Raw genomic sequence first — 22,091 nt, 5'->3', positions numbered from 1 at the left:
TTTCCTCGGTAATTATTCGCGCCCTGGTCTCGCCAGTTGCTGTTTCTAACATCGTGACCTATTTCAAAGTACCCTTGACCGTTGGCATTTTGATTCCTAAACCCATATCCGCCACTGTATGAATGTCCATTACCGTTCCCATTTCGGTATTCCGGTTATCGTTTCTATGCCAGTTGTCTCCATTGTGCCACTGTCCTTGTCTGTTAAATTGTCTGAAATTATTGGTGTTAGAATTACGATTATTATTATTGGAATATTCGTTCCTAGTCCTCTCCTTTTGCTGTTCCCTTTCCTTTCTTTTTTCTTTCACCTCGTCTTCTTTCAACGTAAATTCAAGTTCCCTTAAAACCTCCTTGAATTCTTCGGTATTTTCATTTTTTTCCTACTGTCGCCTGTTGACACTTTAGCGGTAATTTCATTCTACATAGACGTATCAGCTCTCCGTTACTGTATGGTTTGTCTAGGCATTGATTCTTTTTGTCCATTGTATCAGAGAATTTTACCACGCTTTTCTCTCCTGAGTTTTTATATGGTGTCATCTGAAGTAACTCGTATATAATTTTGTTTTGCGCCTCTTTAGACCAATATCTTTCGGGAAGTGCTGAACTGTACGTAAGACGTACAGGTAGTCGCGACCTTTTGCATCACCTCTGCTACTGTCACTGACATGTGTGCACAAATGAAGTCAAGTGCTTTGGTAAGCGTACTTGAAATTGATCGATGAATGTGCGTGCATGCAAGCTATCGTCTTCTTCCTTGAAATGTTGAAATTTTCTAACTGTAAGGAAGTGGTCTGTATCATATCTACTGATAAATCCGGTTTGTGGCTGATTGATGGACTCAAATAATCTGCCACTGCTCGTGTCGTCGTGTTTATTCTCTGGTAATCAACTGCCTGTCTGCCTATTCTCAATTTCCTGACTCATATCCGCGTCATATCGTATCATTGGTGAACAAAAGTGTTGTTCGTGTGTTTCTACTCTCGTCGTTCGCGGTATAGTACCTGTGCTGCTATTATGTTGTGTCATTGGATTTACTGGTTCAGTTGCCTGTCTTTCTATTGGTTGGCTCTGAGCACTATGCGACTTAACTTCTGAGGTCATCAGTCCCCTTGACTTAGAACTAATTAAACCTAACTAACCTAAGGACAGCACACACATCCATGCCCGAGGCAGGATTCGAACATGCGACCGTAGCGGTCGCTCGGCTTCAGACTGTAGCGCCTAGAACCGCACGGTCACTACGGCTGGCCTTTCCATTGGTATCGGCTGAATGTATGTGTTCCGTTTTTCTAGATACTGTGCCTGGTCCTGTGGCATGTCATGTATTACTTTAATCGGAGTTTTCTGTTTCGATTTCTGCGCGAGTGTTACGTCTAGCCTTGGTTCTACTTGAACTTTCTTAGACGACGCGTGTTCGTGTACTGAATTAATGCTTGACGTGTCAGTAGTTTCGCTACAGGTGTAATCGTTCTCGATCTTTTCTTCGATAGTTTGTATCAACTCTGTTCGAAGCTTTTCAAACTGATCTTTGTTTTTAAATTCTATTTTATTGATCCGCTGATCATATTTTTTCAGTGCAAACTTTGCGACCTTGCTTTGAATTGCCTGTTCTTCCGAAATTTGTATTGCTGTTCGAGTGGCTTTTTTCGTAAAACGTTCCACTTTTCGTCAACGTTTACGATGTCCAGTTGGACCTTGTCCACGTCAGTGCGTAATTGATGCTGACCTTGTGTTAATACCTGAATTCTTTCTCTAGATTCTTTCGCGTCTTTGTTTATCTGAGTGATTATCAATTCTGGCGATCCCTTCTTCCATCTGGATTTTAACCTGTTGGATCTGTGTCTTAATAGCCAGATTATCCTGTTTCAATTCCTGATTATCCTGTTTCAATTCCTAATACTGTTTTGTCATCTGTGTATTGTTTCGTTATCTGTGTATTTATATCCTGAATCTGTGTATTAATATCCTGATTCTGTTTCGTCATACTAGCGTTCATTTTTTGTAACATCTCCATGATCGCGTCCTGTCCTGTAAGACTACCTTCTGCTGAGCTATGTATTGTCGATCTATTGTTTTCTACTCGGTCAGTTATATCGTTCACTGGGCTATGCTGTGGAGTTTCTAAGTTTGATAACTGCAAAAATGTTCAAATGTGTGTGAAATCTTATGGGACTTAACTGCTAAGGTCATCAGTCCCTAAGCTTACACACCACTTAACCTAAATTATCCTAAGGACAAACACACACACCCACGCCCGAGGGAGGACTCGAACCTCCGCCGGGACCAGCCGCACAGTTGATAACTCCAATAACCCGTGCTGTCTGTGTTGAGGACTAGTTGAGTTTGTCATTGAACCATTACGTGGCGGAAACAACTCCGCATTCTGCCCTCTCTGTTGTGTACGTCTTGTGTTTGCAGGTACAGTTGCATCTGTTACGGAACCTTTTCGTGGTGCTCGTAACTCCGCAAAATTCTGTGTCTGTCGTTGGGGCATATTTAGAGTGTGTACGATAGGTTCGATATATTCTAAATGTTCCCCCTCTTCCTCACTGTCTACTTCTATTTGAACGTTAGCTAACTGCAGGTTCATTGACTGCACTGACGCGTATTCTGTCCCTGAATATGTGGCAAACAAATGCGTTTCATGTGCTCATTTAACTTCTAATCTTTGCCATTTCCTACGTGGGCTGTCTATTTCTGGCTCAGAATGTGCCCTACCTGGGATTTCATATTCTGGAAATTCAATGTTCTCGTCCCTTCGATTCCCATCTGTCAGATCTGTCCCAATTTCATCCCAGTCTAACTGAGCCTGCTGATTCTGCAGTTCCCCGACTGTTCTATACTCTGATTCACCATCTGTCCTATTCTCGGGTTCACCTTCTGTCCAATTCTCAATAAGCTCGTTTACTTGCTGTGTATCTGGTTGATTCTCCCCCATCTTGGCTACTTGCCGCACTAGCAAGCACTAGTCGAAATAGGGTGTGTTGCATAGAAAATCGCATCGAGATAAATAAGTCCGAAATAAGCCGAAAAAGAAGAAAGGAGAAATAAAATCTACCGTTTTCTGAGCTGCAGTGTCACAAAATGAATATAATTTTCATCGAGACTCTTCTTTAGATGCGTTGGTAAAAAAAAAAAAGATTTTTCATTGATTTCCGAACCCTACCCGTAGCACTAGAGTGAATGAAATGGTGCGCAGCGTAGCACTGCAGAAGACTGGCAGGCGAGCAAGAATCGTTTAGCTTGTTTGGGCTGGACGCAGCTCGGCTTGGACGTCACATAGCGCCCTGCCCGTTCTGCTGATAACATGCGCCGGCTTGCCTCCCCGGTTGTAACAGGCAGTGGCGGACAGGTTAAAAGCGAAACGTGTACGCCTTTGGTACTGTCACTCCGCTGTAGATGACAGCTGGCTTCGTTTAAGAGGCACCACAGTCGCGCTGCTCACCAGCGGCAACGCTGGTCCAAATGCATCGGGACACCGGCGACCTTTGTGCCGGCACACCCTCCCCCCCCCCCCCCGAAACTGAAATTGTGGGAGGGGGGAGGATGTAGGTGGCAGACGAGATGTAGCGAAAAGCATTAGTACCTCATACAGCAGCTGTCCCCACAAATCACCATAAATTAACAACCAATACTCCACATACATCCAATATTTTTATAAAAAATACCTAGACCAAACCTTATAATTACTCAGTTACCAAGAGTGCGGAAGGGATTCAAATTACTTCAGGCAGATTCACACAAACATTACTGCAAGGTTCACAGAGTAAAGCCTTGTAAAGCCACACCAGGTTGCAGGCAACTGCGCTACCAGCCACTGTGCATGCGCGCCGCGCCTTTGCGCAACTCGCTGGTGATGAAACTAAACACTTTCGGCGTGTTCCAACTTTGGCGACACTAGTTGCATACGTTTTGAGGTTACGTGTGTTTGTAGAATGTAGACAAACTGAAATATGAAGTGGAGAACGGAGAATAATATTCGCTTTTTGGATCTCTACGCTTTGCATAGGTGTTTTTGGGATTTCAGTGATGCTGATTACAAAAATAAGCAACATATTGCTGCCGCTGAGACCGTCATGTACGATCATAACATAGATGGATTGACAATATCTGATCTGCAGGGCCAAACTTATTAAGTTAGGAGCACATATACAACTGAATTAAGAAAAATACAAGCAAGTGTAACTCTAGCTGTGGCAATGCTCTCGTCTACAAGATTAAAATCCCGTCGTTCGATTTCGCCAACTCTTTGTTAAGGAATATTGTTGACAGGAGGGAAGGCTATACAAATTCAAGAAGCTGCATTCTTTATTCAGTATTCATCTATTCAAAACGTCGCAGCAGTGCTCCACATTCACATATGTTAGAATTTTGAAATATTGGCAATATAAAGATCTCTCTTAAAGAGAGGAGTTTGCAAGCCATTCTCTTGTTAATGCTTCCTGCTTCGAATAATTACTGCTGTTAATAATTATTACTGTTAATGTAAATAATTATTGGTGTTAATGAAAAAGCGTCATCACCAACTAAAACCGCATCATATAGCGTGCTGAGTGTTCTCGACTCTAATGCACGCAATGTGATATGTAATTTCAGTTCTGGCGACAGTGCCTCTTGCATTACAGTACCTTTATTCCTTATCGCATAATTAACTCTCTTTAGAAGAAACGCGAACAGTTCTGGTGACATTCTAAGATAATTAAATCAATTTGTTAATCTTCCGTTATAAATTATTTCAGCAAGGATGCTAAGCAACCGAGCTGACGTCTTTCCTCCATCCAGTCACAAATCGAAACACGTTTCTTATTTTTTGCTTATGAAGCGATTCCACGCAACTAGCTTTAAGTTCATCACAACTCTTGGGACGCGCAACTGCCAAAACTTTCATTTCGGACACGACTCAGGGGCCCACAAAACGGCGAAACTGAAGTGTACACTGGTGTCGCCGTGTCTACAGTCATATATGAAACCACTTGCGTGCAACTTATTCCGCGCAACGAGTGGCGCAACCCAATGTCGTCATGTAAACTAGGTTCAACGGTATTTACTGAGGTGCATTGTCTTCAGCAAATGGTGTAACCTGTGTTATGCGTATTCCGAAAATCCCTTTAGTTTGGGGGTTTATTATCAATGAGGTGACCGGGATCACGTATCGTAGAATATGAGCAGACTCCAAAACCCTGGACAAGATATTTTCCATAAAGCTGTCGGCACTGCGGCTTACCGCGCCAAGAAGTTTCATCATAATCAGATCCCATGGTTTCAGTGACATCGGTTGTCCAGCCTTATAGCGCCTCTTCATCTTTTCGTAAGCTAATTTTAGATTACTTCGAGCGTGCTTCCAAATAGCACAGAACTGTGCACCATCCACCTTGTCCTGGAGCAGTTGTTTAGTGACTCTAGATTGGTAAGCGGGAAGTTGGGTTTAAAGACAAACAGAAGATTAGCAGGTATTGCCCTGTACGCTTCGTGCACAGAGTATGAAATGCGTGACCCAACGAAGACCAACAATACACCTGGTGTAATGATAGAACGCAATCAAAGCCGACCGCAAATTGAGGCTCAAACGTTCTGCTAGGGAGAGGTTCGGGTAATATGGTGCAGTAGTGCTGTGAGCCACGCCCACTTCCAAACGGTAGATTTAATTGCTGTTGCATTATCAGTAATTAAGGCGCTGTAAGAGCTATATGTCCCAAATATCTCTTGCAAACACATGATGATACTTCCGAGGTAATACTACGAATATTGACCATCCGCAACAGCTTGTAAACGCATTTACGCAGAAGACGACATAATGGTTACGCTCTCCGGAACGCCGGAAAAGACCCGCGTAATCCACATACACTCCTGGAAATTGAAATAAGAACACCGTGAATTCATTGTCCCAGGAAAGAGGAAACTTTATTGACACATTCCTGGGGTCAGATACATCACATGATCACACTGACAGAACCACAGGCACATAGACACAGGCAACAGAGCATGCACAATGTCGGCACTAGTACAGTGTATATCCACCTTTCGCAGCAATGCAGGCTGCTATTCTCCCATGGAGACGATCGTAGAGATGCTGGATGTAGTCCTGTGGAACGGCTTGCCATGCCATTTCCACCTGGCGCCTCAGTTGGACCAGCGTTCGTGCTGGACGTGCAGACCGCGTGAGACGACGCTTCATCCAGTCCCAAACATGCTCAATGGGGGACAGATCCGGAGATCTTGCTGGCCAGGGTAGTTGACTTACACCTTCTAGAGCACGTTGGGTGGCACGGGGTACATGCGGATGTGCATTGTCCTGTTGGAACAGCAAGTTCCCTTGCCGGTCTAGGAATGGTAGAACGATGGGTTCGATGACGGTTTGGATGTACCGTGCACTATTCAGTGTCCCCTCGACGATCACCAGTGGTGTACGGCCAGTGTAGGAGATCGCTCCCCACACCATGATGCCGGGTGTTGGCCCTGTGTGCCTCGGTCGTATGCAGTCCTGATTGTGGCGCTCACCTGCACGGCGCCAAACACGCATACGACCATCATTGGCACCAAGGCAGAAGCGACTCTCATCGCTAAAGACGACACGTCTCCATTCGTCCCTCCATTCACGCCTGTCGCGACACCACTGGAGGCGGGCTGCACGATGTTGGGGCGTGAGCGGAAGACAGCCTAACGGTGTGCGGGACCGTAGCCCAGCTTCATGGAGACGGTTGCGAATGGTCCTCGCCGATACCCCAGGAGCAACAGTGTCCCTAATTTGCTGGGAAGTGGCGGTGCGGTCCCCTACGGCACTGCGTAGGATCCTACGGTCTTGGCGTGCATCCGTTCGTCGCTGCGGTCCGGTCCCACGTCGACGGGCACGTGCACCTTCCGCCGACCACTGGCGAAAAACATCGATGTACTTTGGAGACCTCACGCCCCACGTGTTGAGCAATTCGGCGGTACGTCCACCTCCCGCATGCCCACTATACGCCCTCGCTCAAAGTCCGTCAACTGCACATACGGTTCACGTCCACGCTGTCGCGGCATGCTACCAGTGTTAAAGACTGCGATGGAGCTCCGTATGCCACGGCAAACTGGCTGACACTGACGGCGGCGGTGCACAAATGCTGCGCAGCTAGCGCCATTCGACGGCCAACACCGCGGTTCCTGGTGTGTCCGCTGTGCCGTGCGTGTGATCATTGCTTGTACAGCCCTCTCGCAGTGTCCGGAGCAAGTATGGTGGGTCTGACACACCGGTATCAATGTGTTCTTTTTTCCATTTCCAGGAGTGTATAATTTCTGAATCAGTCGACATATTCCCTTGCTGCGTATTTAATGTGGGTTTGCTAATACCGCAAACTTTACACTCCAACATTAATGGCTTAATACATTTACCATACCCCTCCAAACGAAATTCTCTCTCTTTTTTTTGTGGTTTTAGGGCGCAAAACTTCTATGGTCATTAGCGCCCAAAAAAAAAAAAAATCTCTGATCTTCATTCGCGTTGTGAAGAAGCCCAAGTGACCTTCCAACGATGTTTAGTGGCAATGTTTTAACACTAAAGAAACTAAACAAGCCGGCAGTACGATCTTACCACATCTATTCCCAAGGCCCACGCTACACTAAGGCTTAATCGCCTCCCCGTTCTCTGCCGTATTCTTAATATATTTTTACTCAGAGTCTACATCCTGCTGTGCCGCAATATGTTTGAAGAGCTATGGAAACCCACTAAATATATTACAAGTTTCATTACTTAATGGTTCTAATGAGCTCTCCCGTCGAAGCCATAATCAAGGTTTTCGTCCGGTGTCACCTCGCTCGATGCGTACACAGGAGGTCAGTCCTGTGATACAATTACAGCTAAATATTATACACGATAAAATCAAATTCAGCAGAAGTAAACAACTTTATGAAATTTTTGGATATAACAATAAAGGTAAAACGATTTAGAGCAAAAATTCGGAATTTTTGGGAAAGCAACATCTGCACACACATTTGTGTGTAACAGATCGTTGCACCCAGTAACCCATAAGAACGCATACTTTCACGCAATGGTATGGGAGATCATAAATTTCTAGCTCCAAGAAGAGATTGACAGAGAAACAGGAATCCTTGAAAATTTTGCGAAAGTGAACGATATTGAAAAACAAATGATTAAATAAATGTACGAACAAAAGCAAAATATACAGCAAAACTCAGCTATCAACGACATTGCTACAGAGGGAGAAAAGGTTAAACACTAAATCTAATTTAGCAGTTCTCCCATGTTATGGTAACATTTCAAACAAAATAGCGGAAACTTTTAAACATACGAGAGTCAAAACTACATTTTCAACCGAAAAGAATATTAAAAGGCCACACAACCCATGAAAGAGAGGTATTAAATAAAGCAGGAACAGATAAATTGGAATGTGACGACTGTGTCATGATATACCAGGTGTAGAAGTATGAAACCGGAATTTGGTTGCAATAATTACACGTCCGATGTTTCAAACTGATACACAGTATTTTATTGAAAACGACTCCAGTATTATGTAAATAAACATTTAAATATGTGTAAAAGTTTCTGTGCAAATATATTTCAACTTACAGTCTGCTGGATCAGGTAAAGAATGCCTCGGTTGACTTACCTATGACGGGGATATCTGCAACAGAAATAATTGATTTTACAGCCCATGTTATGTTACCCACAACATAAATAATGTCTCGAACTACAGGTTTCGCCATTCAGCAACCTCCTATATATCTATGTTAAATAAACTTAAGATTCCAGTTGCTCACTTGACGGTCTACATAAGCACGGTGCCACCTTGAATCATCAGATTCACGCTTACAAGTTTCTTTCGTTAGCTGGTCACGCTATAAAGGAAGTTGGTGAAAAGTGATACTTCGTTGCATATAAAAATAATAGAATAATTCTGCACTCAATAATTGGCAACCAATGCTGTGCAATCGCAATAAAGTCATGAGATATTGAACTGACTCTTTTATTAGAACATGTTACGTGTTTCAGGATCTTCATACATCACAAACTTCAACTCCTTCCTAACCAATCAGACGTACACCCTTGACAACTCGAAGAAAGTGTCCAATCACATATAACTATAACTGCGGGACAAGCAGTCTTGAAACAGTGTTGCAGTTATAGTCATATGTTACTGGACACTTTCTTTGAGTTGTCAAGGGTGTACGCCTGGTTGGTCAAGAAGGAGTTGAATTTTGTGATGTCTGAAGATGGGTGTAATCAAGAAACGCGTAACTTGTTATAATAACATAGTCAATTAAATATCTCATGACTTTATTGCGATTGTGCAGCATTGGTTGTCAATTATTAACATAAAAATGATCGCAGGCCTCAGACGGGATTCTATGTTCTGTATATCAGATCTGCATTCACTACAGAAAATTAGCTTGACTTCAATACCACACTTACATCATATTGCCTGTCTTGAATATTATACTATTTTCTTTGTTTTCACTCAAACGATTACTATAATTGCTGATGTGTGAACACATTTAGTAATTAATAGACTGTGTTTAAAGCAAACGAGTGGATGAACTGAGCATGAAAATATTTTACTGATAAACAGTTTTCCCATAATCCAGAGCAATCCGACTGCAAACGCTTTATCGTTAATGGAAACTAGAGTATTGTTTGTTTATTTCCTAGAGAAGCACCGATTCCGTTTCGAATTAATAATGACGACAATGTAAATAAATAGAGCGTGGCGATTTGGAATAAAACTTCCGTTTGTTTGTGAAACACATGAAATCGTTTACAGTTCAGTGCGCTGTGTCGGTTTACTGAGAGATGATAACACAACACACAGCTCTTTGTTTGGCAATGCCGATGGCCTTTCTGGTACTGAACGTAGGAAAGGACTGAATACACACTGTTTGCCACGTCACTAGTGTCCTGTAAGTCTGTACGACAAATGAATACAAACTGAAATGTACCTTTTACCCTGGAACTGGATGTTCATTTCTTCTGAACTTATGGCAGAGTAAAATTGCATACAGAATCTGACCTGCGTTGTACAGGGGAAGATTCAACGCTCGAGTTCCACCTCAGCATGCAATTTCAGTGTAACAGGAGTTTATTACAGTCCGCTGTCCAGCGATTTCTAGAGACACAGTCGCCGTTTATCAACTTCAAACTAAAACATTTATGTATAAATACTGAGCTTGCGGTAGTGTGGCTTTAATTAATTTTCCTGTAGTCTCTGTCAAGTGGTAACGGCTTGCAAGGCCCAAAGTGGCCAATTGTTTGAGACCGTTGCCGGTCTTTTGTACGACTGCCTCATTTGCATAAGAAACAGCGATCCTTCCTCACAACTTGAACACTTCCGATGACTTGTCCTGATCCCCATCCTTTAGGCCAAAGTACGCTAGATACATTTCTTAGACAAAGTCGGAGACTGTCCGCTGCTGCTTTTTCAGTACGTGTTCGCCACAGATGTATCAGAGTGGTAGCTGTGCAACAGAACCAGTCAGTAGTCGATTTATTACTCGCTGCTCGCGTTAAATGGCTTATAAAGTCATGAAACAATTTAACAAACATGAGAAAGATTCTGCAAGATTCCACGTAACACACGAAGAATGTTGGATAAAACACTATCAGGGATTATGTGTAGAAAACAGTAAGAAAAATAAACTAACGAAAAAGACCAGGACAATGAATAAGATGATGAATTATACCAAGGAGATAGTATTACACTGGAGGGGAAAAAAGATGAATTAAAACAGATGAAGAACAGAAAAGCAGCAGGACCCGATAATATTAATGCAAAACTTACCAAATGTGAAAATTCAATGAAAGTTGAAGATGATACCTGACTTTTGGAAAGTAGTTGAAGCAGTACGACTCCACAAAAAAGAAATTAGAAATGCCTGTGAAAACTGCAGAGGAATAAGTCCGCTCAAGCCTGTCTGTAAATTACATGCCCAAATAATTAATAACACATTGAAAAGAATGCCAGAAGCCCTCTTACTGAAGGAAGAAAATGGTTTTAGAAAAGGACGATCATTCACTGACAATAACATAGTAGTGCGGCTGATAATTGAAAACCGAAGTGAACATAATCTGGAGACACATAATGCATTTGCAGACTATGAAAAAGCCTTCGACAGAGTGAATAGATATGTGCTGTGGAGTATAACATTTAATACAAGTGGTAAAATGTTTGTATTTAAATAACGAAATTTGAATTAATAAAGGCAAAGAGAGAACTTAACCAATAGCAGTTAACAAAGGAAAATGTCTCTCACCCACGTTATATAATATATACAATGACGACATTGTTAGACAATGGAAACGAGAAGTTAACCCAGGATTAATATTAGTTCTCAGAAATACTAATTTAAACTCTATACTCTTAGCTGATGAGAAAATAATTTTACGAAGTACAGAGGATAATTTAGAATTTACTCTATATCGTTTGGACTCAAATCATAATCTCTACAACAGAAAATAAAACCAGATTTATGGCTTATATACGGAAGTACCCAGTAAGTTCCAAAAGACTGCTAAATGGGAAATCAGTACAGCAGCTATGTCACTTTCAGCTAATAGGGTGTGATGTAAGTTATAGGGTGAGTCACGTAAGACGTAACACGCCTTTTATTTCGTGATTGGTTACACATTTCGAAACGTGGTTTCCGGGAAACGTTAGAGCGTCTAGAGGCTCATTTTCTCTTTCAAATTTTTTTTCTTCAGTTAATGTTTTGGCACTGGCATGAGCGGAGATATTGAAGCAACTATTTTTTTTTTTAATGGAACCGTATACTTGTTATAACTGCATTCGATAGCTGTTGAGAAGACAATTACTGTAATATAGCGTTTGTTAATGTTTACGTTGAAATCTGTCATAAAAAATTTGAGAAATGTCCTAGAATGTGAGAGTATAGTGACTGGAAAGGGCATTTGCGGTGCATATACTGCCAAGCAGGCGTCTCGATCAGGCTGTGTAGTTGTATACCCTAAGGTAGGCCTGCGCTACGAGTATAAAGCTTGATTTCCCCTTGAACCAACTTACTACCTAGATGCAGATTCAGCTACTAATGTTCTATGTGGAAATAGGACATCTAGCGTATCACAAGGGGCTTAGGAAAATTATTTCACATTTGTGTGTCCTCTCAGATTTACGTGGGCTGAAACAGAGAAATCAAGTGTTCATTCTTCGAAAATAAAGAAGTCTTGTACGCCACAAAAAGCAACTACTGTATTAAATGTCCAAATGTTAGTAGGAAGATCCGACCTGCCTTTTCCTATACGTGACTTAGTGCTTCTTACCGTTAGAGGTAAAATACATGCTGTCGGACACCTGTCTCTACCTTCATTGCTGTAAATTACATCATATGGGATACATTGGTTGAACTAAACACCTTATTAAAAATACCTTGGTGACCTCATGTACATCCCAAATTAAATAGTTTTCTTCACGAAACGTCGTTTCATGCTGAATGTAAGCGCATAATGCCAGTGTCATCTGCTGTGTCCAATACACTCTGTCGACTTACTTGAGACCGAAATGTAATTTCGTAGACACGTAAATGAAATAAACAATTTACTAACAATGATTTGGTAACTACTCAAATCATCTAACATAAAGTTTGTCTTCCTGAAAATTACTTTATCCTTTACTTAAGCATGTGTTTATACTGTTCGCCATGGACTGGAAGGCACATTTGCAATTGCTGGGAGGAATCGAAGGCCATTTGATAATAGAATTTCGCCCCATCCGAAGTCCGCGAAAGTTCTCATTGTGTATGAGATTTTCACTCTGCAGCGGAGAGTGCGCTGATATGAAACTTCCTGGCAGATTAAATTAGTTTTAATCTGCCAGGAAGTTTCATATCAGCGCACACTCCGCTGCAGAGTGAAAATCTCATTCTGGAAACATCTCCCAGGCTGTGGCAAAGCCATCTCGCCCCATATCCTTTCTTTCAGGAGTGCTAGTTCTGCAAGGCTCGCAGGAGAGCTTCTGTAAAGATTGGAAGGTAGGAGACGAGATACTGGCAGAAATAAAGCTGTGAGGACGGGGCGTGAGTCGTGCTTCGGCAGCTCAGTTCGTAGAGCACTTGCCCACGAATGGTCCCGAGTTCGAGTCTCGGTCCAGCACACAGTTTTAATCTGCCAGGAAGTTTCTTTCTCATTGGGTGTTTGCGTTACAACACCGGACTAATGTGCTGGTCAACCGTGTGCTGCAGCCACATACATTGACGAACATCCAGTTGTACCTCTGCTAGAAGAACTGGCACAATGTTTGTTGGACAGTATGCGAACGAAGGTCCACTTAGAATGTCTGATATAAAGTAAGGTACCACAATGTAATTTCCTTTCGTCGCCTTACCATACGTTTAAGTTTCACGGCGGTTGATGTTACACACGACGAGGCCAGTTTTGATTTTCGGCTGCTCAGTAGTGCATTTATGAAAATTTACATTAGAGTGGTTAGTAAACGTTGCTTCACAGGTAAAGAGAACCCTGTGGAAAAACGAAGAGTTGTCTCTCAGGTGCTCAAAGGCAACACGATAAAATTCTTTAAACACGATATTCTAGTGCATGAGATAGTGACAGATGATAGGGATGGAATTTCTGTTGATGCAGGATGTGAATGACACTGGTCTGTCTGATTCCACATTAATTAGCAATGTATCTCGGATCATCGTGTGGATTCATTCGCGTCGCAGCCGGAACAGCTTCTTCGCGTTCCCTGTCAGTTGCAGTCTTCTTTCTTGTACTCTTTATGGGGGTCAAGCAGCCAGTCCGCACGAGCTTCTTAATCATTCGTGCAGTCGCTTGGAGCGTCGGATATTGGCCATCGGAATAGACAGACCTGTAACACTGTACTGTTTTTACGGCATTTCTTTTACATTCGCTGTATAAAAGTAGTACATCCAATTTCTCATCACTGCAAGCAACGAATGTTGATGTACTCGTAGAAATGAGTGGTCTGCAGTGCAGACAAGTACACGACTGGCCATTAAAGTTGCTACACCAAGAAGAAATGCAGATGATAAATGGGTATTCATTGGACAAATATATTATACTAGAACGGATATGTCATTACATTTTCACGCAATTTGGATATATAGATCCTGAGAAATAAGTACCCAGAACAACCACCTCTGGCCGTAATAACGGCCTCGATACGCCTGGACATTGAGTCAAACAGAGCTTGGATGCCGTATACAGGTACAGCTGCCGATTCAGCTTCTACACGATAACACAGTTCATCAAGAGTAGTGACTGGCGTATTGTGACGAGTCAGTTGCTCGGTCACCATTGACCAGACGTTTTCAGTTGGGGTGAGATCTGGAGAGTGTGCTGGCCAGGGCAGCAGTCGAACATTTTCTGTATCCAGAAAGGCCCGTAAAAGACATGCGGTCGTGCATTATCCTGCTGAAATGTAGGGCTTCACAGGGACCGAATGAAGGGTAGAGCCAGGGGTCGTAACACATCTGAAATGTAACGTCCACTGTTCAAAGTGCCGTCAATGCAAACAAGAGGTGACCGAAACGTGTAACCAATGGCACCCCATACCATCACGCCGGAAGATACGCCAGTATGGCGATGACGAATACACGCTTCCAATGCGTTTATACCGCGATGTCGCCAAACACGGATGTGACCATCATGATGCTGTAAACAGAAGCTGGATTCATCCGAAAAAATGACGTTTTGCCATTCGTGCATCCAGGTTCGTCGTTGAGTAGACAATCGCAGGCACTCCTGTCTGTGATGCAGCGTCAAGGGTAACCGCAGCCATGGTCTCCGAACTGACAGTCCATGCTGCTGCAAACGTCGTCGAACTGTTGGTGCAGATGGTTGTTGTCTTGCAAACGTCCCCATCTGTTGACTCAGGGATCGAGACATGGCTGCACGATCCGTTATAGTCATACGAATAATATGCTTGTCATCTCGACTGCTAGTGTTATGAGGCCGTTGGGATCCAGCACGGCGTTCCGTATTACCTTCCTCAACCCACCGATTCCATATTCTGCTAACAGTCATTGGATCTCGACCAACGCGAGCAGCAATGTCGCGATACGAGAAACCGCAATCGCGATAGGCTACAATCCGACCTTTCATCAAAGTCGGGAGCGTGATGGTACGCATTTCTCCTCCTTACACGAGTCATCACAACAACGTTTCATCAGGCAACGCCGGTCAACTGCTGTTTGTGTATGAGAAATCGGTTGGACACTTTCCTCATGTCAGCACATTGTAGGTGTCGCCACTGGCGCCAACCTTGTGTGAATGCTCTGAAAAGCTAATCGTTTGCCTGTCACAGCATCTTCTTCGTGTCGGTTAAATTTCGCGTCTGTAGCACGTCAACTTCGTTGTGTAGCAATTTCAATGGCCAGCAGTGTAAATAGGCAAACAGGCATTTGCCGGGTCAGGCCACCGCATTCTCAAGTTCTAGGACATTCCTTGATTTTTTACGACAGGTTTCAACGTCAACATTAACAAACGCTGAATCACTGTAATTGTCTTCTCAAGACATATTGAAAGCAGTTATGAAAAGTATACCGTTCCGTTTAAAAAAAATGTTTTTGCTTCAATATCCCCACTTGTATGTGCAAGGGTTCACAAGATTAAATTTTTGTTACGAAATACAAGACTCACCGTGTGTGTATTATATCTCCACAAAGTGATGGAGACCTATGCTCACATACGGAAGTGAGACCTGGACAACAACTAAGAACGATCAAGGAAAGATAAATCCGCAGAAATGAAATTTTTAAGGAAAGTAAAGGGATGTTCTCTGGGAGCTTAAATAAATAATTCTGAAATTCTAATTAAAAATATTTTGCTTGAGTGAAAAAATAGAAAATTATATAACAAACTAGAAGAAGCACATAGAAATAATGGGGACAGAGACAATAGTTAGACATGTAGTGGAAAAATAGTTGGGAGGAAGACCAAAGTAAAGTGAACTCTGTGAAGTAAAGAAGAAAAGATATGTAAATAAACATGTATGCCTCAATATTCGAAAATGGTTCAAATGGCTCTGAGAACTATGGGACTTAACATCGGAGGTCATCAGTCCCCTAGAACTTAGAACTACTAAAACCTAACTAACCGAAGGACATCACACACATCCATGCCCGAGGCAGGATTCGAACCTGCGACCGTAGCTGTCACGCGGTTGCAGACTGAAGCGCCCAGAACCGCTCGGCTACAACGGCAGGCCTGGCTTAACATTAAAATATCACAAAAATATATAGGTAGCCGTATTATAGTCTATTAATTAAAACGTCTTTCTGCAGTAGGTTGTGTATCAAACCTTCACAAAACTATTAAAGATCTACATTTTCCATATCTCATACAAATTCTAAATTTGTGTCAGAATAGCATGTGGTTAAACATTCTAAGTACTTCACCTGATATCAGCACCCAAAAGTAGACCTGAAAACCTCCTTATTGTTAGCAAAGAGATTCATTGACAACCAATGTAATCAGACAGGCAGGTAAGGAAAATTTAGAACTCTGGAATCACCTTTTACTCTGGCCAGTAATAATGAACCTACACCTTCTCTCCAGTTAGCGTTTCATAACTAACGAACAATATTACAGCGCAGGCAACAAAAGTTAGTCCCGAAATCTCACCTTTTTTCTACTCGCAGAGCACACACAACGATGGCGATATTTTAACCTATCCGTATCTGATTTAGCTCCTTTCCGTCAGTTAATGCCTTGCAGTAAAATTCCAACAGTAATATGCGAAGTGCACAGCAATATCAAATGACAAATTGTCGCTTCAGCATTAAAGATTCTCGTAAAGGTATGGCACAATAAGAGACCGGAAAGCACAAAATCGACGGATTTGGTGAAAGGGCAGAATAGGTTACTTGGTACACACTGAGGCGACAAAAGTCGCGAATATTAGGCGAATGGGTGATCACTGATTGTATGGCAAGGCCTTAATAAGATTATCTTCGCCAATGTGTATATTGTGGGCATGTAAATCGTAATTCATTTGTGTTATGTCTGGGTGCGGCGACGAACAGAGGATCAAATGGAGCAGATTATTCTGTAATGTAAATGAGTCAGACGGTGTTTGCTGGACAGATTATAAAACGTTTTCTGTGACAAACCTGGTTTTAATTTATACACATCATTAATTGTGTTTTTTAAAATTTAGAGATTTTTCTCCAGGAATGTTAAGTTAAATACCGTTTGTGAAATTAAATCTGCTAGATGTCTTCAAATAATAAATCATTGTAACTGTCGCCCTGAGTCTATTGTACGCAAACCAGCTTCACGCCATCGAATGGTACAGTTTTGACGCTAAAGAGCTGTTATGAATTCTGTGACTAAGTACAGTATGACACTTTGAAAAGATGGCATGATGAGTGCTTTCGTAAGATGAAGTGCCATAAGTTTTGGGAGGATAAGGAAGATGCGGAATCGAGTTCCGAAAAACTTTACACGGTAATAATCTTTTACCACAGCGCCATTTATAGCATTTTATATAGGGCAACATTTCACAGGCTGCACTTCATTCACTCTCAAGGTCGCGCGGCGCCGAGGGAGGGAAGTATATTGTCTGCAGGGTTTCGGCGCCCTGCGTTAGTGCAGTGGCTGATGTTGAAAGGCAACCGGTGACGCATGGTCGGATCCACAGCCGATAATCCAATTAAGGCAGCAGCCAACTTGGCGCAAGCAGTTCCTCTTCAGCGGCACGCGGCGTAGGATAGCTCCTGGGGGGCGGGGGGGGGGGGGGGGGTGAGGGGAGGGGGAGCCCCAGAGCGGCCACTCCGGATGCAAAACAGAGTTGAACGAACTGGGGCGGAGGCGGAGGCGGCGGCGGCGGCGGCGGCGGTGCGCGATCTGAGAAAAGCAGAGCGCTGCTCGTCTGGGACGTCCTGCCGCGGACACTGGAATCAATATTGAGGCTGGCTACGGGTTGCCAGCCAGCGGCCGCCATATAGCCCCCCCCCCCCCCTCCCACCTCTACGCCTTTCCGCCACACTGGTCCCACCCAACCAACCCTACGTTCCCTTCGCCAGAGCCGAGACAAACAATGGCAAACTTTGCCAAGGGTGCGTTGTAAAACGTAGTGTCACTGCAGCAAACACATTGAGCTGACAAAAGTTAAGGGATAGCGATATGCACACATACAGATGGCGGTAGTATCGTCTGCACAAGTTATAAAAGGGCAGTCCATTGGCGGAGCTATTATCTGTATTCATGTGATTCACGTGGAAAGGTTTCCGACGTGATTATGGCTGCAAGACCTGAACACACGCCGGCCGGGGTGGCCGAGCGGTTCTAGGCGCTACATTCTGGAACCGCGCGACCACTACGGTCGCAGATTCGAATCCTGCCTCGGGCGTGGATGTGTGAGATGTCCTTAGCTTAGTTAGGTTTAAGTAGTTCTAAGTTCTAGGGGACTGATGACCTGAGAAGTTCAGTCCCATAGTGCTCAGAGCCATTTGAACCTGAACACACTTTGAACGTGGAACGGTAGTTCGAGTTAGACACATATCGTTAGGAAATTCAATATTCCGAGATCCACAGTACCAAAAGTAAGCGGAGACTACCACATTTGAGCATTACCTCTCACCGCAGACAATGAAGTGGCCGACGGTCTTCACTTAACGACAGAGAGCAGCGCCGTTTGCATTGAGTTGTCAGTGCTGACAGACAGGCAACACAGAGTGAAATAACAGCAGAAATCAATGTCGACATAGAACGAACAGGACAGTCCAGCGAAATTTAGCGTTAAGGGGCCATGGCAGCAGACGAACGATGCAAGTGTTTTGCTAGCAGCATGAGATCGCCTGCAGCGCTGCTCGAGGGCTCGTGGCTTATCGTTTGGACCATAGCCGACTGGGAAACCGTAGCCTAGTCAGCTGACTCCCGATGGCGTTTGGTGAGAGTTGATGTTAGGATTCGAGTGAGGCGCAGACACCACGAAGCCACTGACCAAAGTTGTCTACAAGGCATTGTGGCAAGCCAATGATGGCTCCATACTGGCGGGGGCCGTGTTTACATGGAATGGACTACGCCCTCTGTATGTTTGCTTAGTTGGAAACCATTTTCAGCCATTCATGGACGTCATGTTCTCAAACAACGATGGAATTTTTATGGATGAGAATGCACCATGACATCGGACCTCAATATTGTTCGCAATTGGTTTGAAGAACATTCTGGACATTTAGAGAGAATGATTTGGCCACCTAGACTGACCGACATGCATCCGATCAGTCATTTATGAGACATAATCGAGAGATCGGTTCGTGCACAAAATCCTGCAGCAGCAACACTTTCGCAGTTATGGACGGCTACAGAGGAAGCATGGCTCAATATTTCTGCACGACGAATTTTGCGTCCATGCCACGTAGAGTTGCTGCACTACACCGGTAAAAGGAGGTCCGACACACGATATTAGGAGGTATCCCATGATTTTTGTCACCTCAGTGTATTATTAACACCGACATAATGCAGAGCAGATAAATTTTTCTGACCATTGTTAACCCATTTTCTTTATTTAACCTGAACTGATCCCTTACATTACATCAGGGTCTCACACACAGTGCGTTTTCTACATCATAGTTACCTAAAAAGTACCAGTCATAAAATGACTTACAATATTAAAATGGTCTGACTTTTTTGAGTGACAATGTGAGTGAATTATACTGACAGCGAACTAATAAAGTTAATATAGTAAGTGCTTCTACTACTACTACTGCTGCCATTGATAATTGTAACAATACACTATTGACGACAATAAGTACAATAATGATATTGGCAGATATAAAAAAGTTGTAGGTGTACAAAACAGGTGTTTTACTACATAGCGAGTACCAGGGAAAAGAAATATAAGAATACTGGGAAATGAGGAAGATGTGGTCGGAAAAAAAGCAGTTTTCAAGGTTAACGAGAGCTTTCAGGGACGATGTAATGATAATTGTTGTCTTAGTAGGTATACCATTAGTCGTCTTCTGAAGCTGCAGATGATATGGCTCTGTTTCATTCTTAAAGCTATTTTCCTCTTCCATAAAGCAAATTACAGAGTCGATAATAATTTTATTATGGGAGGTTTTTTCGCCTATAGTACCGCGTTCTTATTTTTAGGGTTCTGTACTTCTATCGGCAAAAAGGAACTAATATTGGATCACTTTGCTGCCTGTCCCTGTGTCCGTCTGTGAAGGATGCGTTTCTCAGTAACAGGTATTGGTGACACGTTTGAAATTACGTTAAATACTAAACTCTGTGGTGGCTTGGCGGTGTAAAAATTTCAGCTTCGAAGTCAATACAGACAAAAGACGCGGCCTTTTATGCCACATATTCTGATACTTGCAAATTCACTCACAAAAACTGTGAGTTGGCTTCCACCTCTACCCACTAAAATATTTCGAAGTTTACCCCAGAATTAAGTGTGCAAGTGTCCCAGACTGGTGAGGGGAGCGGCGCAACAGAGGACGTAGACCGATAACGATTATGATGTTTGGTTTGTATGTGGACCAATGGAGTTTTAGAAGAGGTAAATTGCATATCGCGATCTGGTAACCGCTCTAAGCTATGTGACTGATAAAAAAAGTCGGACTGCTTCTCTCAGTGACTGCAGGCTCTGGTCGTACGATGAGCAAAAAGGAACATTGCAAATTAGTGATTAAATAATAATTCACGTCAGTGGCCGGTAGATGTCACATCGAAGTGTTGCGTCTTCCCTACGAAAAAAAGCTGAAGAACGGTACTTGCAGCGCAATGCACATTGGCATAAACATGTGATCGGATGCATTAAGAAAACTTCAACATGTTTTTAACACGAAGTCAGTTCGTGTATTATAAAACGTTAATAAATACAGCCCACGATGCTTACATTCTGATGGCTGGAGGAAGAAAGACAAATTCGAAATCAGGCTTCTCCTAGCTGCTCTCTGGAAATTCGAAGGCCACGCCTTCCTTTATTTCTACAGATAGAGCAAATATCTTTGGTCACAAATCTTTACTCAAAATTTTGCGTAAAGAAGGGCCTATTTAAACTTATAGATTAACTAACTGTGTATATAATTAAGTTCATGAGGAATTCACAGAGTGCGAGTCTTACCCGTACTTGCCTCGTTTTTTCGAAAAGATCCCATCCTGCCAAAAGCGGTTGGTTAATGTTTCATTTCATGTGCTGTTGTACAACTTTTGTCTGGGTACACTCTCAAGAAACAAAATACATTTGTTGGTAGAACTGATGATGGCAAATATTATCTTATTTGTCTCCTCCACGCACTGATTGCAAGTCATGTCCAATGTTGTAGATGAACTTCGGGTATTAATGAACAGTCGTACAATCTGAAAAACCGTGACTGCTCTTTCCTCGAGTGGTGCTACGAAGCTGGAGACTCATGATGTACTTCGAAAATGTTCCCGTTATGGTCAGCAGCGAGTACAGTTTATCTCCAGATACCGTGTGAGTTCGGCGCAGAATTCTTTTCGTACTCGTAATCTTAAAAAATTTTTAACATAATATTTTGAAAAATATGCATTAATTATTAACAAGTAAAACTAAGCAATTTAATAAGTAAAAGAGTACTAGATCGTTATGTTGCATCTCTCGATTTTTGGCTATGTTTATATTTGGTTCTGTTGTTGTGTTGTGAAGTTCAAGATGTCAGCGCTGGACAGAATGGAATACTATGTATGCCACAAAGCACACGCTGACTATGCAGGTACTCAAAAAGAAAATTATATTTGTGTCTTAGGCAAACAGATGGAACGGAAGAGGAATCAATGCTATTAAATAAATAAATGAATAATGGTCTTAGAACTTTATTTTAAAGTTAATAAATATAATATAATTCTTACCATTGCAAATTCTTTTTTCTGTTACTGATAAGTAATTGTTTTAAAAGTTTCAATTAAGAGCACTATCAGAATATTATTTTGTGTAAATAATATGACTTTTCTCGAATGCACATAATTACAATCTTTTATTTACATTTCGCGACAATTCCACATTAGCCTCCCAACGCTACATTTGCCAACTTGTCTTCAGTGACGAGTGTTTTCTTTAAATTTTACCAAGATAAATACAAATAGTTATTGCCAACCAGTGGAAGTTTATGAAAAAGTGTTTTCGAGAGCTAAGAATTTGTTCAGTTTGGAGATAC

The 22,091-nt window shown here is 42.6% G+C and overlaps 1 long non-coding RNA gene across 1 annotated transcript in view; it reads right to left on the bottom strand.

Moving 5' to 3' along the window:
- Window positions 1–22,091, bottom strand: part of LOC126191125 (uncharacterized) — a 1,376,329-nt gene that overhangs the window by 777,715 nt on the left and 576,523 nt on the right. Inside the window, exon 3 of the long non-coding RNA XR_007538319.1 lies at window positions 8,603–8,617. This is a non-coding gene — a long non-coding RNA (uncharacterized LOC126191125). The remainder of the gene's footprint in view (window positions 1–8,602; window positions 8,618–22,091) is intronic.

Source organism: Schistocerca cancellata, chromosome 6, assembly GCF_023864275.1.
Source record: "Schistocerca cancellata isolate TAMUIC-IGC-003103 chromosome 6, iqSchCanc2.1, whole genome shotgun sequence".
In the NCBI taxonomy this organism is placed as follows: Eukaryota; Metazoa; Arthropoda; class Insecta; order Orthoptera; family Acrididae; genus Schistocerca; species Schistocerca cancellata.
This window is presented reverse-complemented; position numbering and strand designations above follow the sequence as displayed.